The 17,374-nt window shown below is 42.5% G+C and overlaps 1 protein-coding gene across 4 annotated transcripts in view; it reads right to left on the bottom strand.

Moving 5' to 3' along the window:
* PTPRA (protein tyrosine phosphatase receptor type A) overlaps positions 1 to 17,002 on the bottom strand; it is a 173,190-nt gene extending 156,188 nt beyond the window's left edge. For all 4 annotated transcript variants that reach the window (XM_030826509.1, XM_030826511.1, XM_012511887.2 and 1 more), the window contains exon 1: positions 16,668 to 17,002. The gene's annotated coding sequence lies outside the window, so the exon portion shown is untranslated. The remainder of the gene's footprint in view (positions 1 to 16,667) is intronic.
* Between the last annotated feature and the right edge of the window lie 372 nt (positions 17,003 to 17,374).

Raw genomic sequence — 17,374 nt, 5'->3', positions numbered from 1 at the left:
GAACTGAGGAGTGGCCACAAAGATAGAAAGAGGAAAACCAGGAGAATGTGTCACATAACGCAGGGAAAGATAGTTCAGGGAATAAAGACTGTAAAGTTGATCACATTTACTCAGTTTTTTCCTCTCTTCCCTCTCCCATCCTTTTCACACTCTCCCCTGTTAAAATCAGAAAGGTAAAAAGTTATTCTGTGATAATTCAAATAATGCTACACTGTGCCCCAAATCAACTACTAGCAAGGGAAGACAGAGAATCAAGATCATTATATTTTTTAACATTTATTAAAGATTTACTATGTGCTAAGAACTGAGCTAAGCATTTACCACGCACTATCTAATGCTTAAAACAAACAAATACATAGAGTACTACAGCTGAACCCATTTACTAGGTGACAAAAGTGAGTCTCAGAAGAGCTAAGTATTTTGCCCAAGTTCACAAAAAGCATGGCAGGCATGGAATATGAACCCTCGTCTATCCAACACCCAAAATTAAAATAACTGTAGGGCCTGATAAGGAATATATAAAAGAAACACAAAATCCAATTTGACCAGGAAAAAAAACTGATTGAAGGGTTATTTTTGAAGAAAAAGCCAGGCATGGTGGCTTATGCCTATAATCCCAGCACTTGGGCAGGCTGAGGTGGGAGGACTGTTTGAGGCCAGGAATTTGAGATCATCCTAGGCTCATAGTTAGGCCTCATCTCGACAAAAAAAAAAAAAAAAAATCAAAAAATTAGCTGGGCATGATGACGTAGATCTGTGGTCCCAGCTACTTACTCAGGAGGCTGAGGCGGGAGGATTGCTTGAGCCCAGGAGGTCAAGGCTGCAGTGAGCTGTGATTGCACCACTGCACACCAGCATGGGCAACCTGCCAAGACCCTGTCTCAAAAAAAGGTATGGGGGATTGCAAAACAAACTCTGAACATGGATTCCCCCTTTGATGCCACATTCAGGACTCTTAACATAAGGAAGGGCACAGCATCTCTCGAGTAGAATTATCCTGGAAACACAGAGCCCTTAGTTCCCTTTCCCAGTCTCAAATCTCTGACCAATAATAACTTTATCGTGATTCTGTATTTTTAATTTGATAACCATGGCTTTCTGAGATAAAACTGTCCTCCTTAATTGGGTAAGTGGCATCACAACCCCAGAAAGAAAAGACATGAGCAATAAAGTGAGGTATGGCGTATCAAACTCATGGTACTACTAGTACTTTTGTATTGTTTGGGACATGTGTTTTTTAAATGTTGGTAATTCAGATTCAGCTAACGAAAAGCACTGGAAGTCTTAACCGAAACCTGCTTTACTATATTTACAAATTTAATTTCTTAGTATCACAGATTGCCCAAGAGCTTAAGAAGATTCTGTTTAAGGTGGTAACTCTGACCTGTCAAGGACTGACTGTGTAAATGTATTTTAAACATCTAAGGAAATTTAATTCACTAAGTAAGGGGCCTGGAGCAATTAAATCTGTTAAACTTATATTAACTTAATTGACAAGCAGGTGAAAATTACTGTTCTTATTTCTATACAAAATGCCTATGCTTACAAGTACAGTAACAATACTAAAAGAAAACTGGGTTTTAAATTTACCACTTTAACACATATTAACTTAAAGCCCAAGTAATTTTTAAATAGTCCTTCTGTACACAAAAGCCCCTTTCCCACATCAAAAAACTTACACATATAACTGAGCTGCTCTATTAACCACTACTTGCTCAACAAATGCCCTCTTCAAAGTAGAACCTTTGAAAACTTACCAAGTACAACTGGATAAATATGGATGATTTAAGTAATCTCTCCCACTAGCATTGGGGAAACCGAATTGAGCTCCACTTAAGATTCCACTCAAAGGTAAGAACATCTCATCTCAATCTGCTATAACATTCACCCCTTTTGATAAACATAAAACTCTCCTATCTTCCCTTATTGTTACTTGAAATGCCAAACTTAAGTAACTCACATTTTATGGGCGTGTAGTATTTCAGGATGGTTTCACAAATATTGCTCATAGTACTTGTGGATGCCTATGGAAAGGGAAAGCTGGAAGGCAGGGGGAGAGGAAACTACCTTTTACTATATATACTATATATACTATTAGACCTATATACTTTTAGAACTATTAACATGGACACATATTACTAAAGTATATACATAATTTTAAATTGAGCAAAATTTTGAGACAAACACTAACAAACCTTTTTTTTTTTTTAATGCTTTTTCTTTTTGAGACAGGGGTCTCACTCTGCTGCCCAGGCTGGAGTGCTGTGATATGTTCACTGCAGCCTTGACCTCTTGGGCTTAAGCAATCCTCCCACCTCAGTCTCCCAAGTAGCTAGGACTACAGGTGCATGCGATTACACCTGGCTAGCTTTTATTTTTCTGTCGAAGCAGGGTCTCACTATGTTGCCCAGGCTGGTCTCGAACTCCTGGGCTCAAGTGATCCTCCCATGTCGGCCTCCGAAAGTGCTAGGATTACAGGCGTGAGCCACCACGCCTAGCCTGAAAATGCATTTTCAAACTTACGTCTTCCCCACCATGTCAGTCATATTGAGAATCACTGACTTAGGGGTTCACAACTGCTGCTGATGGCACTACTGCTCACTGGGCGTGAAATACAGGAAGAAAAGGGGTTTTGTCTTCCACCAGCTGGTAGCAAGAACCTAGCCCAGATATAGTCTCCCTGAGCTGCTTCTATTTCTCATCTGTGTTTGAGGGCTTTGAAGGACCATTCTAGCTACCACCCCAAACTGGGGAGAGAGAAATACTGGCTGGAAATCACTGTGAAATCCGTCCCTGTTAACAAAGTGGGCAGGCCCAAGAGGTAAGAGGCACTGGAAGGCAGTGATCTCACAGACAGCGTGAGCAGAGGCACTGAGTCAGGGACATTCACATCACTGGGGACATGGGGACCAGGAGAGCAGAAGTATCCCTGTAAAAGCTTGGGCCTCCAGTTCCTTTTAGACAGTGAAAGTCCTGCAACTATCCCATACTGCTCTGGTAACAGTGCTGCTAACATTATCAAAGGAAGACATTCTCTTTATTGATGGTAGTATCAATGCATTTACAATATTGTAATAAACCACTTGTCAACCAATATTTGAAAACTAGTTACTTGTTAAGCTATCTGTCAATCAATATTTAAGAACTACTTGCACAATTCACAGGGGCCAGGTTTCAACTTCTTCCCACACACAAAAGCTCAGTTCATTAACTAGCAATCATCTCTTCCAAAAAGCCAGAAATCTAGAACCCTAACGCCTCTACTGCTTAAATCATACTTGTCCATGTATCTCCATCCCTATCACCACTCCTCCCACCCTAAGCCAATCCAGAACACCATCATCACTGGCAACATTTGCTCTAATAAACACCAAATAAGTCTCTGTACCCTGCCCAGTCCATTCTCCACAAACAAACCTTTTACTGCACATCCACCAATAAATAAGTGACAAACCTTTTGACTGCACATCCGCCAATAAATAAGAGTCTACATCCCCAACACATGTTCATTTATAAACAGAACAGAGGTACTAATACCTATAAATACTACAAAACATTTCAAACGAAATAAATAATGATCACAATAATAGTACTCCCATCAATTAAAACAGTAATATAAAACCCATCTTAAAAATATTTTAGTGTGCTCCATATGATTAAATATTTCTCATTATGTTTGAAAAATCTCATTTTAATATTTTACGATAGAGCAATTTAAAAGTCCTATTCCAAGTCAATCCTTGGTTTTAATGCTATCATAACCAAAAAGAAACATGAATCCAAAGGAAGAAGCACTATGGCTGTGTTTACTAAATTGTGATAATCATTTTTTCGCCCCATTATACAAATATTTCCTTTTAAATATGGCTAGCAAATATCCATCTTCTGTGATATAATTACTTTTGAAAGTTAATCAAAGTTACTACATTTTTAATTTTTTCTTTTTTTTCTTTTCTTTTTTCTCTTTTTGAGACAGAGTTTCACTCTAGTTGCCCAGGCTGGAGTACAATGGTGCGATCTCAGCTCAGGGCAACCTCCACCTCCCGGGTTAAAGCAATTCTCCTGCCTCGGCCTCCCGAGTAGCTGGGATTACAGGTATGCACCACCATGCCTGGCTAATTTTGTATTTTTTTTTTTTTTTTTTAGTAGAGACGGGGTTTCTCCATGTTTGTCAGGCTGGTCTCGAACTCCCAACCTCAGGTGATCCGCCCGCCTCGGCCTCCTAAAGTGCTGGGATTACAGGTGTGAGCCACCGTGCCCAGCCACATTTTTCTATTTCTAACAAATGGACTTGAAATCCACTAAAACTCTTCCCTTACAGTGGTTTCTCTTTTAATTTTTTACTATGGGAATTCTCAAACATATACAACAGTAGAGAAAATACTATGATAAACCCTTATATACCTATTATCCAGCTTCAATAATTATCAACGTATGGCAATTCTTGTCTCATCTGTAATCCTCCAAACACGCTGAATTATTTTAAAGCAAATTCCAGATATCAACATCATTTAATCCAAAATACTTCAGTACTTATCTGTAAGAGAAAGGAGTCTTTTATGTAACCATACTACAATAATACCTTTAAAAAATTAAAATTGTTTAAAAATCATCTAATATACAAGTGGTTTTCAAATTTAAATTACTCCCAATGGGCTCATAAATAACTTTTTACAGTTGGTTTGAATGAAACAGGATCTAAACAAGATCTATACTTATGTTCAATTAATATGTTTCAACTCTTTTTTATTTTTTCCAAGACGGAGTCTTGCTCTGTCACCCACACTGGAGTGCGGTGGCATGATCTCACTGCAACCTCCGCCTCCCGGGTTCAAGCAATTCTGCCTCAGCCTCCCAAGTAGCTGGAATTATAGGTGCGCGCCACCACGCCCGACTAATTTTTGTATTTTTAGTAGAAACGGGGTTTCGCCATGTTGGTCAGGCTGTTCTCGAACTCCTGACCTCATGATCCGCCCACCTCGGCCTCCCAAAGTGCTGGGATTACAGGCGTGGGCCACCACGCCCAGCCTCAAGTCTTTTTTAATCTGTAGCAGTTCATCTACTTTTTTTTTCTTGCCATTCATTTGAAGTAAATGGGTTCATTTGTCCTATAATATTTTTCACATTCTAAATTTGCCAATTATATCCTATAAACTGGTAATCAGATCTACACTAATCAGAGGAAGGTTTGACTCTGTTTGTTGGGGCAAGCAAGACTATTTCATGAATGATATGTTCTTCCTAGTATCACATAGAAAGAATGTAAGATTTGGTTGTCCCAATTTTAGAGATGTTATGATTGATCAGAAGATTGTCAGACTGATCCCTGTATTATAAAGTTCCCTAATGGTTTTAACAGCCACTGGTGATCAATGCCTAGATTCTTTATTTCATTAGATCATCTGGAAATGTTTTTAGAAACACATTTGGAGATTTTTATTAGGTTACAAAATTGTTTCTAAGTTTTTCATGTGTAAAATTATGAGAATTTTATAGATGCAACAAAATCACAGTGAGATCATGAGTCATTAAGGAAATGCAAATTAAAACCATAATGCAATACCACTTTACACCTACTAGGATGGCTACAGTTAAAAAAACAAACAATAACAAGTGTTGACAAGGATATGGAGAAACTGATACACTCATACACTGCTGCTGGGATTGTAAAAAGGTGCAGGCGTTCTTTTTATTCCTCAACAAAGTTAGTGGTTCCTCAAACTGGGCGCGGTGGCTCACGCCTGTAATCCCAGCACTTTGGGAGGCCGAGGCAGGCAGATCACAAGGTCGAGACCATCCTGGCTAACACTGTGAAATCCCGTCTCTACTAAAAATACAAAAAATTAGCTGAACGTGGTGGCGGGAGCCTGTAGTCCCAGCTACTCGGGAGGCTGAGGCAGAATGGCGTGAACCTGGGAGGCGGAGCTTGCAGTAAGCCGAAATCATGCCACTGCACTCCAGCCTGGGTGACAGAGCAAGACTCCATCTCAAAAAACAAACAAACAAACAAAAAAAACCCAACATAGAGTTACCATTTGACTCAGCGGTTCCACTCCTACATCTACCCAAAAGGATATGCCCACGCAAAAACCTGAACACACAACCCACAGATGGGAAAAAATATTTACAAATCGTATATGTGATATGGGACTTATATCTAAAAATATATAAGTAACTCAAAAATAAAAAGAGCAATAACTAAATTTTAAAATGAGCCAAGTATCTGAATAGACATTTCCCCAAAGAACATACACAAACGGCCAACAGCACATGAAAAGATGCACATCATAAATCATCATGGAAATGCAAATAAAAACCACAATGAGATACAACTTCACACCCACTAAGATGGCTATAATCAAAAAGAGAGTAACAAATGTTGGCAAAGATGGGAGACACTGGGACCCGAGCATTGCTGGGAGAAACTGGACCCCTATTGCATTGCTGCTGGAATCCTTGTGAGTTGCTAGGAATGGGTAGTCACTTTAGAAAACAATTTGACAGCCCCTCAAAGTTAGTCACCGTTTAATCCAGCAATCCTCCTAGGTGTGTGTGTATATATATATATATATATATACCCAAGAGAAATTAAAACCTATGACTACACAAAAATTTATACATGAATATTCATAGCAGCATTATTCATAAAGCCAAGAAGCAGAAACAAATAAATGTCCATCAATTGATGAACCAGTTAGCCAAATGTCATATATCAATATAATGGAATATTATTCAGCCATAAGAAGGAATGAAGTACTGATACATGGTACAACATGAATGAACCCCAGAAACATTATGCTAAGTAAAAGACGCCAGCTACAAAAGGTCACATATTGTATGATTTCATTTATATGAAATGTCCAGAATAGGCAAATCCAAAGAAACAGGAAGATTAGTAGTTGCCAGGGACTGGAGGGAGGAGAGAATGGGAAGTGAGGCTAATGGGTGCAGGGTCTCTTTTTGGGGTGATGAAATGTTCTTAAACTAGACAGTGGCAAAAGCTGCACAACTCTATGTATATACTAAAAACCACAGAACTATACACTTTAAAAGGGAGAATTTTATAATATGTAAGTTATAGCTCATAATGATTACGTGTAAAAAAAATTACAAAGAGGAAAATGCTCTACCATTGCACATTTGTTTCTAAGAAGTAGTTCCTTTCTCATTCACTATTTAAATAATACTTTTATTTGAAGAAACAGATTAAGATATTATTTTTTCAAATGATATTTGCTAGGTTCAGGTTGAGTATTCCTTATCTGAAATGCTTGGGACCAGAAGTATTTCAGATTTCAGGTATTTTTCAGATTTTGTAATATTTGCATTATTCCTACTGGTTGCAAAATTAGCTGGGCATGGTGGTGTATGCCTGTAGTGCCAGCTACTCAGGAGGCTGAGGTGGGAGGATCACCTGAGCCCAGGAGGTCAAGGCTGCAATGAGCCATGATCATGCCACTGCACTCCAGCCTGGGCTACAGAGTGAGAACCTGTCTCAAAAAAAAAAAAAGTGTTGGATTTGGGAGCCTTTTGGATTTCATATTAGGATTACTCAAACTGTAGCCACTTATCATAACAAAAAGTTGGCATTTTTTTAAAAAAGAAAAATGCAAAACTCATCAACAACTCTACCACAAGATAATTAACAAATAAGTGGACTCAACAGCCTGCCCATAGAGAAGTAATGAATGAATTTCATTCTTTTGTTCAGTCAAAGCAGCTGTTCCATTAATTTACATTCAGTCTATTATTCCATATAGTAATGTTCTTATGAAGGTAATCATTTACTATTAAGAATATGTCTTCTCCAGTACAACTTTCCTCCAGTAGCTCACAAAAGAAGTGGTCCTTATTCTTGGATGTAACTATTAAAAGGTAATCTAGGCCTAGCACAGTTGACACGGTGGCTCATGCCTGTAATCCCAGCACTTTGGGAAGTCTTTTGGCAGGTGGATTGCTTGAGCCAGGAGTTCGAGGCCAGCCTGGGCAGCATAGTGAGACCTCATCTCTTCTAAAAATAAAAAATCAAAAACAATAGGTATGGTGGTGCATGCCTGTGGTCCCGGCTACTTGGGAGGCTGAGGTAGGATGATTACTTGAGACTGGGAGGTCAATGCTGCAGTGAACCATGATGGTGCCACTGCACTCCAGCCTGGGTGACAGAACAAAACTGTCTCCAAAAAAAAAAAAAAAAAAAAAAGAAAGAAAAGAAAAAAGAGAATCTAGCAATACTGAGACATGCTAGAAGCTTCTGTACTTTTATAACCATATACCAAACTTCCCACACTGCAAAATTTGTTCTAATATTGTTTGTTCACATATTCAGCAATGTTTTCTATACATCTTCCAATGGTATTTTGATTTCCTGACAAAATTATTTTCCATGTAGTACATCAGTCTGTCTTTTGTTTAAGTGGGCCTTTTGGAGGTGGGGCAGGAAGAATCTGCCAAGGGTATGTGTTTTTTTGTCTTTTTTTTTCCCCCTGAAACAGTCTTGCTCTGTCTCCCACGCTGGAGTACAGTGGTGCAACCTCAGCTCACTGCAATCTCCACCTCCCAGGTTCAAGCGATTGTCCTGCCTCAGCCTCCCGAGTAGCTGGGACTACAGGCATGCCCACCATACTTGGCTAATTTCTGTGTTTTTAGTAGAGACAGGGTTTTGCCATGTTGGCCAGGCTGGTTTCAAACTCCTGACCTCAGGTGATCCGACCACCTTGACCTCCCAAAGTGCTGGGATTACATGCATGAGCCACTGCACCCCGCCCCATTTTGTCTTTTATAAGAACAATAAACTTAAAAACTGGCCAGGCATGGTGGTTCACATGTGTAGTCCCAGAGCTTTGGAAGGCCAAGATCGGGAAGATCGCTTGAGCACAGGAGTTCAACGCTGCAGTGAGCTATCATTGTGCCACTGTACTCCAGCCTGGGCAACAGAGACCCTGTCTCTTAAAAACAAAAAACCCTCAAAATACACATTTTAATCATTGAAGTCAGCAAAATTTTGTAAAGCATCTGATGGAATATCCTTTATCTTTAAACATCACTGCAAAAAAAATGTAGAGGTTCTCTTTTGTTCCAAATTTTTGGTTTTCAAATGCCTTCATACTGGTGATAGCCTCATATTTTATTATTTAATATCTCAAGGTTTTACATACTTTTTTTTTTTTGGAGACAGAGTCTTGCTCTGTCACCCAGGCTTGAGTGCAGTGGCGAGATCTCGGCTCACTGCAAATTCTGCCTCCTGGACTCAGATGATTCTCCTGCCTCAGCCTCCCAAGTAGCTGAGATTACCCAGAGGCACACACCACCACGCCCTTGTATTTTTAGTAGAGATGGAATTTCACTATGTTGGCCAGGATGGTCTCGATCTCTTGACCTTGTGATCCACCCGCCTTGGCCTCCCAAAGTGCTGGGATTACAGGTGTGAGCCACCACACCCGGTCCTTTTTTTTTTTTTAGACACAGTCTCCCTCTGTCCCCCAGGCTAGAGTACAGTGGTGCAATCACGGCTCAATGCAGCCTTGAACTCCTGGGTTCAAGCAATCTTCTGCCTCAGCCTCCCAAGTAAGTGAGACTATAGGCACGTGACACCACATGGCTAATTTTTTATTTTTGGTAGAGATGGGGTCTCGCTATGTTGCCCAGGTTTGTCTTGAGCTCCTGGCCTCCTGCACCTCAGGCTCCCAAAACAGTGGGATTATGGGTGTGAGCCACCGTGCAGCTGGGTTCTACATACGACCAAAAGGAATCTTAAAGCAAAATTCCTATTAATGACAGATCATGAAAGTCCATGTTTCTTATAAATTTCCTGATACTTTCCAATTTAGTAAGAGCTGACTTATTTGAATAGCTCACCAAGAATTCATCACAGGAGTTGGACTAGTGTCAGCTCTGACATCTTGTTTGCTTGTGCTTGCATTATTAGTATTTTCTTCGATCACTGGTTTCTCTGCATGTCCATTTTGTAAAGGCTAGTTCAATGAAAACTGGTTAATATAAACTGTTAACAACATGTTGCAATACATGGAGAACAAATGTATAAATATGTCTCTGCTCACTGCAGAATTCAGTCTCTTTCTTCAGGACACCCAAAGATCTACAGTTAACACTTTAACTGTTTGACCTATAGACCCAAGAAGATGCCAGTGACAATTCCTAAATTAAATGTTTTATCTTATCTTTTAGATAAAAACAATAAAAAGTTCTAAATTTTCTTCCAGTTCCCCTGGATCGTCTTATCTACCTCAATTTGAAAACTACTGCTCTGGACTACAGCGACAGCGAACTTTTTAACAATTGCAAATCAGATCAGTTCACCCTCCTGCTTAAAAATCCTTCAAAGATTTAGCTCTGCCTTCAAGATAAAGTCCAAAATCCTTGCATGCCATACAGGACCCTCAACTCTGCCCCTTGCCATTCTCTAGTCTCAACCCTGTCCTTAGTCTCTAGTTCTCAACTGTGGCTACACATTAGAATCACCTGGGGAGTTAAAATATATATACAGGTATGCATCACTTAACAATGGGAATACATTCTGAGGATGAGTCCTGATGTGATTTCATAATTCTGCAAACATCATAAAGGATACTTACACAAAATGAGATGGTACAGCCTGCTACGTATCTAGGCTATATTGTATAGCCTACTGCTCCTAAGCTACGAACCTGTACAGCATGTTACTGTACTGAATACTGTAAGTAACTGACACAATAAGTATTTGTGTATTTAAACATATCTAAAAATAGAAAAGGTATAGTAAAATTATGGATTATAATCTTATGGGACCACTGTTGTACATGCAGTCTCTCCTTGATGGAAACATCATTACACTGTGCATGACTGTATACACATTCTCAGGCCCCAACTGAGACCAATTAAATCAAAATGCCTGCAGGTGGGGCATTTGCAACGCTGATTTTTCTAAGTTCCCCAGGTGAATCTAAAGTGCAGCCTAGGCAGAGAATTACTCTGTCACTGCAAGCCACCTGCCCCTTCCTGCTCACCATGGTCAGCCAGTTTTAGGTGCTCACCAAGCTCTCAATTAGGCCTTGCTACGCCAAGTGTGATCCACCCACCAGCAGCATCTGCCTCACCCAGGAGCTAGTTAGTAACACAGAATCCCAAGTCCCACCCCAGACCTACTGATTCAGGACTTGGCATTTTAACAAGATTCCCAGATGGTTCATGAGCACATTCAAGTTAGCAAAGCGCTGCCCTGAGCTACCAAATCCCTTCTCAGCTGAGGGCCTTCACAAATGTTTAACTGCAAATGTTGTTTAGCTGCTGAACTTCTCTGGCACTCCCAAGACACCCTATTCTTCCCCTTTCATCACATCTATAATTACCATAGATGATTTTAATGTCTGGCTACTGCACTAACCCAAAAGTGTCATGAGGACAGACATCACGTCCATGTTACTATGGGGTGTCCCCAGCTTCCGGCATAATGCCTGGTATTTCCAACTGAACAGCATCTAGTCATGTTTTATACTGCTATGATCCTATTCTAAACTTCCACACTATTTCAAGCTCATCAACCAAATCTTTCTTCAACCACAAGCTGGCTTTAGTTACATAAATCTTGGAGATAATCTATATCACAGCACCGTACTTCTTTCAAAAAATCTAAATTAGCTACTGGTCTCTTTTTCCAAAGCAACGTAAATTAAACCTAATTCAAGGTATCATTACATCTCTTTGTAATAGCACTAGATGGATTGTCAAGAAATGGCCCCATAAATTGCTGATAGTGTTGGAAACTAGTTCAACCTTTACAGATTGCAATTAGGCACTGAAACTGTATCCTCTGACTTGGTGAGCCCAGGTTGGGAGTAAGAGTCCAAGGAAATAATCCAAAAGAAGTATTTGAATAAGGGGTATAAAAGTACCATTTATAATAGCAAAAAGGTAGAAAAAAATAAAAGAATAAAAAGGATTGCACCAACTACAGCTGTTGGCTGAGAGTGGTAGCTCACATCTGTAATGCCAGCACTTTGGGAGGCCAAGGCGGGTAGATCACTTGAGTCCAGGAGTTCAAGACCAGCCTGGGCAACATGAAAATGTCTCTACAAAAAATAAAAAAATTAGCTGGTTGTGGTGGCACAGACCTGTGCAGTCCCAGCTATTTGGGTGGCTGAGGTGGGAAGATCATTTAGCCCAGGAGGTCAAGGCTGCAGTGAGCTGTGATCATGCCACTGCACTCCAGCCAGGGTGGCAGAGTGAGACCCTGTCTCAAAAAAACAAAAACAAACAAAAAAACTACAGCTGTCGATGCATGGAATACTATACTGTGATTTTTTTTTTTTTGAGACGGAGTCTTGCTCTGTCGCCAGGCTGGAGTACAGTGGCAAGATCTTGGCTCACTGCAACCTCTGTCACCTGGGTTCAAGTGATTCTCATGCCTTAGCCTCCCGAGTAGCTGAGATTACAGGCACGTGCCACCACACCCAGCTAATTTTTGTATTTTTAGTAGAGATGGGTTTCACCACGTTGGCCAAGATGGTCTTGATCTCTTGACATTATGATCCACCCGCCTCGGCCTCCCAAAGTGCTGGGATTACAGGCGTGAGCCACTGCACCCAGCCTGTGATTTTAAATGAACAAATACTTAAATAAGTAAATATAAAATATTTTATGCTATTCAAGAATTCAAAGATCATATTCTATATGTACTGACTGCTACTATAAAAATTATGTCTTGTACACTGACACAAATGGATGTGAATTTAGAGTAAAATAAATATAGTTCTACATTTAATGGATTCTCTTTTCCATAGAGAATACATTAAAATAAATTTTAATGTTGGGCTATTTTTGGGCCTGCTGTTCAGTTTTATTAGTGTTATATTATTGCTATTTTTGGTGTACTCAGACTCAATAAAAAACCATTTCTTCACCGGGCACAGTGGCTCATGCCTGTAATCCCAGCACTTTGGGAGGCCAAGACCAGTGGATCACCTGAGGTCAGGAGTTTGAGACCAGCCTTACCAACATGGAGAAACCCCGTCTTTACTAAAAACACAAAATTAGCCAGTTATGGTGACACATGCCTGTAATCCCAGCTACTCGGGAGGCTGAGGCAGGAGAATCGCTTGAACCCGGGAGGCAGAAGTTGCGTGAGCCAAGATAGCGCCATTGCATTCCAGCCTGGGCAACAAGAGCAAAACTCCATCTCAAAAAACAAACAAACAAAATTTCTTCAGCTTTGTCATTTGGAAACATTTATTATTGCACTGGAAGTAAAATCACAAGATTCTATATTTGGCCAGTTTCCCTCTCATAACTCAAACTTCACCTGCATCTCATTTTTTTCCATGTGAAAATGGAGAAAAATAATGCAATGATGTTTACAAACTGACACTGAGCACCTCCAATGAAAGGTGCTGGCAAATACAAACATGAGGGGTGCAAAAATACAAAACAAAAAACCCACCACCACCCGCACTGATCATCTTGCACAAGTTAGTTTTATCCTTCTGGGCCTCAACCTCTCCCTCTGTAAATTCAAAGAAACTGGCTAGATTCGCATAGGGTGGGGGAGGATTTGTGGAGGAAAAGTAGGCATATAATAGCTGAAAAAGCATCATAGTTGATCCTCCTGAATTCTCTGAAGATCATCTATCCAGCTATACATTTTGGGGGAGAGGATAAATTGGTACAGCCCCCCGAAAAGGGATGGCAGTCTGGCTCCATGTCTGCAAATAAAAAATGCAGACATATCTGTTGACCCAGTAATTCCACTTCTAAAACCATACTGTTCAGATAACTCTGCAAATGAGCACATAACACAGTATGTACGAGGACATTCATTGCTGTAATAGAAGAACCTGGAAACAAATATTTAACCCAAAGATGTTACAGTACAGCCATACAACTAAGTAAGTAAAAGAACGTCAACAGAAAGAACAAATAACTCTCTATATAAGTTGATAATAGAATGATTTCCTAAATATGTTAAGTAAAAAAACCCAGTAAGGTGTGAGTGGTACGTCCCATGGTGGGAGAAGTATGGATAAGCAGGCACATATTTACAAAGGAACAGTGTCTATGGAAGGCCATATAAACTGAAAACTTCAGCCATCTCTGGGGAGGAGGTTAAGGAGACAGGAGACTTGGGGCCAGGGTAGGAGGGACATTTTTCTCTACATACTCTTTTGTATTGCTAGAACTTTTGAATTTTTCTCTCATCTGCATTAATTATCTTTTCCCAAAATTGAGCAGGATTCTCTCTACACCTTCCTCTGGGTCTAAGAGGCTGTGATTCTACCTCTGTCAGACCCAACCAGTGCCTCCTATATTGCAGGGGCATCTGCATTTGGCCCTATACTGCCCCCAAATGATCTTTCCAAAACTCTTTCAGCCCAAGTCCTTGACCTCCTTTAAATCCTCTAGTAGCTCTCCATTGTCCTTATCCGATCCAGCTGTGATTAACCTCGTCCCTCCTCCCCAAGGACAGTGGATTCCTTCCACCACCAAGTTTGCTTGTGCTGCCTCCTCTTGCCTATGTGTGCAGTCCACCACGCACAAACTCTTACGCGTCCTTCATGATCCGAAGGCCTTCCGTCCCAGGAAAGCTTTCCCAAATCACCCAGGCAGGGGATGCTCCCTGCACAGCCTGGCAGAGGCTCTGCAAATACACTGCCAAAATTCAAATCTTGACTATTCCCTCATTTGCCTACTGTTTGGCCTCAGTTTCCAACCCTGTAGAGTAAGCATAAGCCCTTTTATAACTGTTGAAAAGACTGAGGGAATTCATGGAAAACATTACATAGCTTGTCACAAGGCAAATAAAAAATAGCTATTATTATTATTACAATCTTATAGCACCTGTGATGTATTTATATCCACCTATCCTACATTAGACTCTGAGTTCCTCAAAGGTAAGGACTGACTTCTTCACTTTTGTATCCCAAGCAATTCATCTGGCAAAGGAAAGGCACATGAATGTACTTAAGTCAGAGGGTTGGTTTTCCTGGTTCTGTATTTCACCCAGATGTTAAGTGGCTAAACAGAGAACAGGCCCTGGGATCCCACCATGCCTTACAATGCACGGTATCAGCCAGGCCACTTTGAGCAGGCAGAGGTGAAAAGGGACTGAAGGGCTTTTAGTCTTTCAGAGACAGTTTTCTGGAAGCCAGTGGGATATGGGACTTACCAGTTCCCACCTGCTGGCTGCTTATGGGGGCTGGGTGGGATGGACATGAGGAAGTGGGGAATCAGAAATACTAAAAGTCCTGGGCATGTACTCCAAGCAGGCCTTCAAAACACGAAAAAATCTCTTGGCAAGTGGATGCCGGGAAATAAACAGAGCCTAGGCATAAGAGAGAAGAGATTTGAAAGAATCTACAAGACAACTTGGAGGAAGAATTCTCCCACCATGGGAGACAGAAAGGTGGGCAAGACACAGCTCCTGCCCGTAAGAAGTTTCTCAAATGAGAAGAACTTTAAAAGAAAAAGTGGAGCTTGGCAGGTAAAGGTGGGGAAGAAAGAGGATCACATAAAACAAAAACATCCCAACATGTGAGGGGGCAGTCAAGCAGCTCTGAATACTAGCCAGCAAGCGGGATGAGGGGAAGGAGAACTGAAGGATTAGATTAGGCTAAAAGTAAAGGAGAAAAATGAGGCAAGATTGTCAAGGGCTTTGTATGACCTGATAAGGCATTTTAGGCTTCATTCATCCCATGGGAAAAAGAAAAGCGAGGGAGTTTTTAAGTAAACAAGTGACAGCATCAGATCTGTGTTTCTGAAAGGAGTGGCCAGGCAGGAAGATGTTCGCCCTTTCCTAGTCAGTCCTCCTCTCGCCCACCATCTTCCGTTTCTCATGCTGCCTGCACAGCTAGCAGGTGGCAAACGAAGCCATCTCCAGGGTGATGTGACTGGTTCTAGAGCCGGAATCCCTCTGCTGAGCAAAGGCTTCTGATGGCGTTCACCCTGCAGAGGGTGGATTTGCACATTCTTCTTTTCCTGTCTTACAAATATCATCAGTGATCTCAAAAATAAAAACGAAACCCTCAAGACAGGACTCAGCTCTGTTATTTTTTTTAATCTTCAGGAGATATAATTAGGAACTAATTTTTTCAAAAATTTTTTTTTATTTACCGAAAGTAAAAAGGGAGGGGACCTGCGTTCTCAATTGGCCTATTCTGAATTCTGGGCAGCTCTCAGCCCTTATTTCCCTTCTTAAACAGCCTCAACAGTTAGGAGAGGGCAGCAAGGAGAGGGACCTAGAAGACGGGCCGGGGGACCGAGGGAGGTGGACTTGAAGGGAAAGAAAAGTTGGTCACTGCAAAAGCAAATTTTCTCATGCCAAGAGTTTTCCTCTTTCCTCCTATTAAATGGACCTGAGCAAATTCTGCTCTCGCCGTTCTAAGTTTCTTCTCTGAGAATGAACTCTGGCAGTGCCCTGGCCTGGTCCCAGGAGGACGCACGCAAAGTTCCTGGGCAGTCGCGAGGGGTCGGCGCCCGGGCCGGCACGTTTCCGGGGACCCCCTCCCCGCGACGCAAGGATGCACAATCAAACTGCAGGCGCCCGCAGGCTTCTACCCGGAAAAGAGGGCTTCGGTCTCCGGGCTCCCGGCTCCGGGCTCTGGCCCGGGACCCCTCCCACCGCCCCCGGGAGCCGCCCCCCTTCCGGAGCCCACCCGGGCGCAGCGGCCGCGAACACTCACAGAGTCGGGCGTTGGGCGGGACCGCTGGGGACGAGGACGGCGGCTCCGCCTCGGCTCCGCGGCGGCGTTTCGGGCCGCCACTCGCCCTCAGGGCCGCCGCCCGGCCCGCGGCTCCGAGCCCCGCGGCGGCGGCGGCGGCCTCGCCTCCATGGCGAGGGGAAGCGGCTCAGGGGCTACTGGGCGGGCGGCGGTGATGGCGGCAGCGGCCGGGGTCCGAGCGCGATCGCGCGCGCGCGCGTGTCTGTCAGCGCCGCACTCGCCGCAGCCTCGCTCCCGACCCGGCCTTGGCTGTAAGGCGCTTGTTCATTGGCTGTTCAGAGACAGGCGCTGGTTGGCCGACAGCGAACGGGCGTCTCCGGCCCGCGCGGGCCCCGCCCTTGCGCACCGCTGGGCGCTCACTCGCCGGCTGGGGCGCCGAACCCGGTCGCACGGTCTCCGGGTAGCTCCAGAGGGGTTCGCCCCGGGGCTGCCCAATCCTTCGGGAAGCTGGACCCCAGAAGGACCGGCTGCGAGTGCACCAGTGCCTTCCGCCACTCTACAGTCACAGGCCTCAGGACTTGGGCCTTCTTCCCAGTTTACAGATGAGGAAACCGAGGCCAGGCACAAACTACACCAATGTCTAGCCACCAGGGCGGCCTGGAACTCCACAGCCATCTTCCTAACCCTCTCCAAACGTGATACTGTGGGTCTTTTTTTCCCTCCCCTAA

Source organism: Nomascus leucogenys, chromosome 13 (assembly GCF_006542625.1).
Source record: "Nomascus leucogenys isolate Asia chromosome 13, Asia_NLE_v1, whole genome shotgun sequence".
In the NCBI taxonomy this organism is placed as follows: domain Eukaryota; kingdom Metazoa; phylum Chordata; class Mammalia; order Primates; family Hylobatidae; genus Nomascus; species Nomascus leucogenys.
Note: the sequence above shows the minus strand (reverse complement) of the source record. Positions and strands in the feature narration are given on the sequence as shown.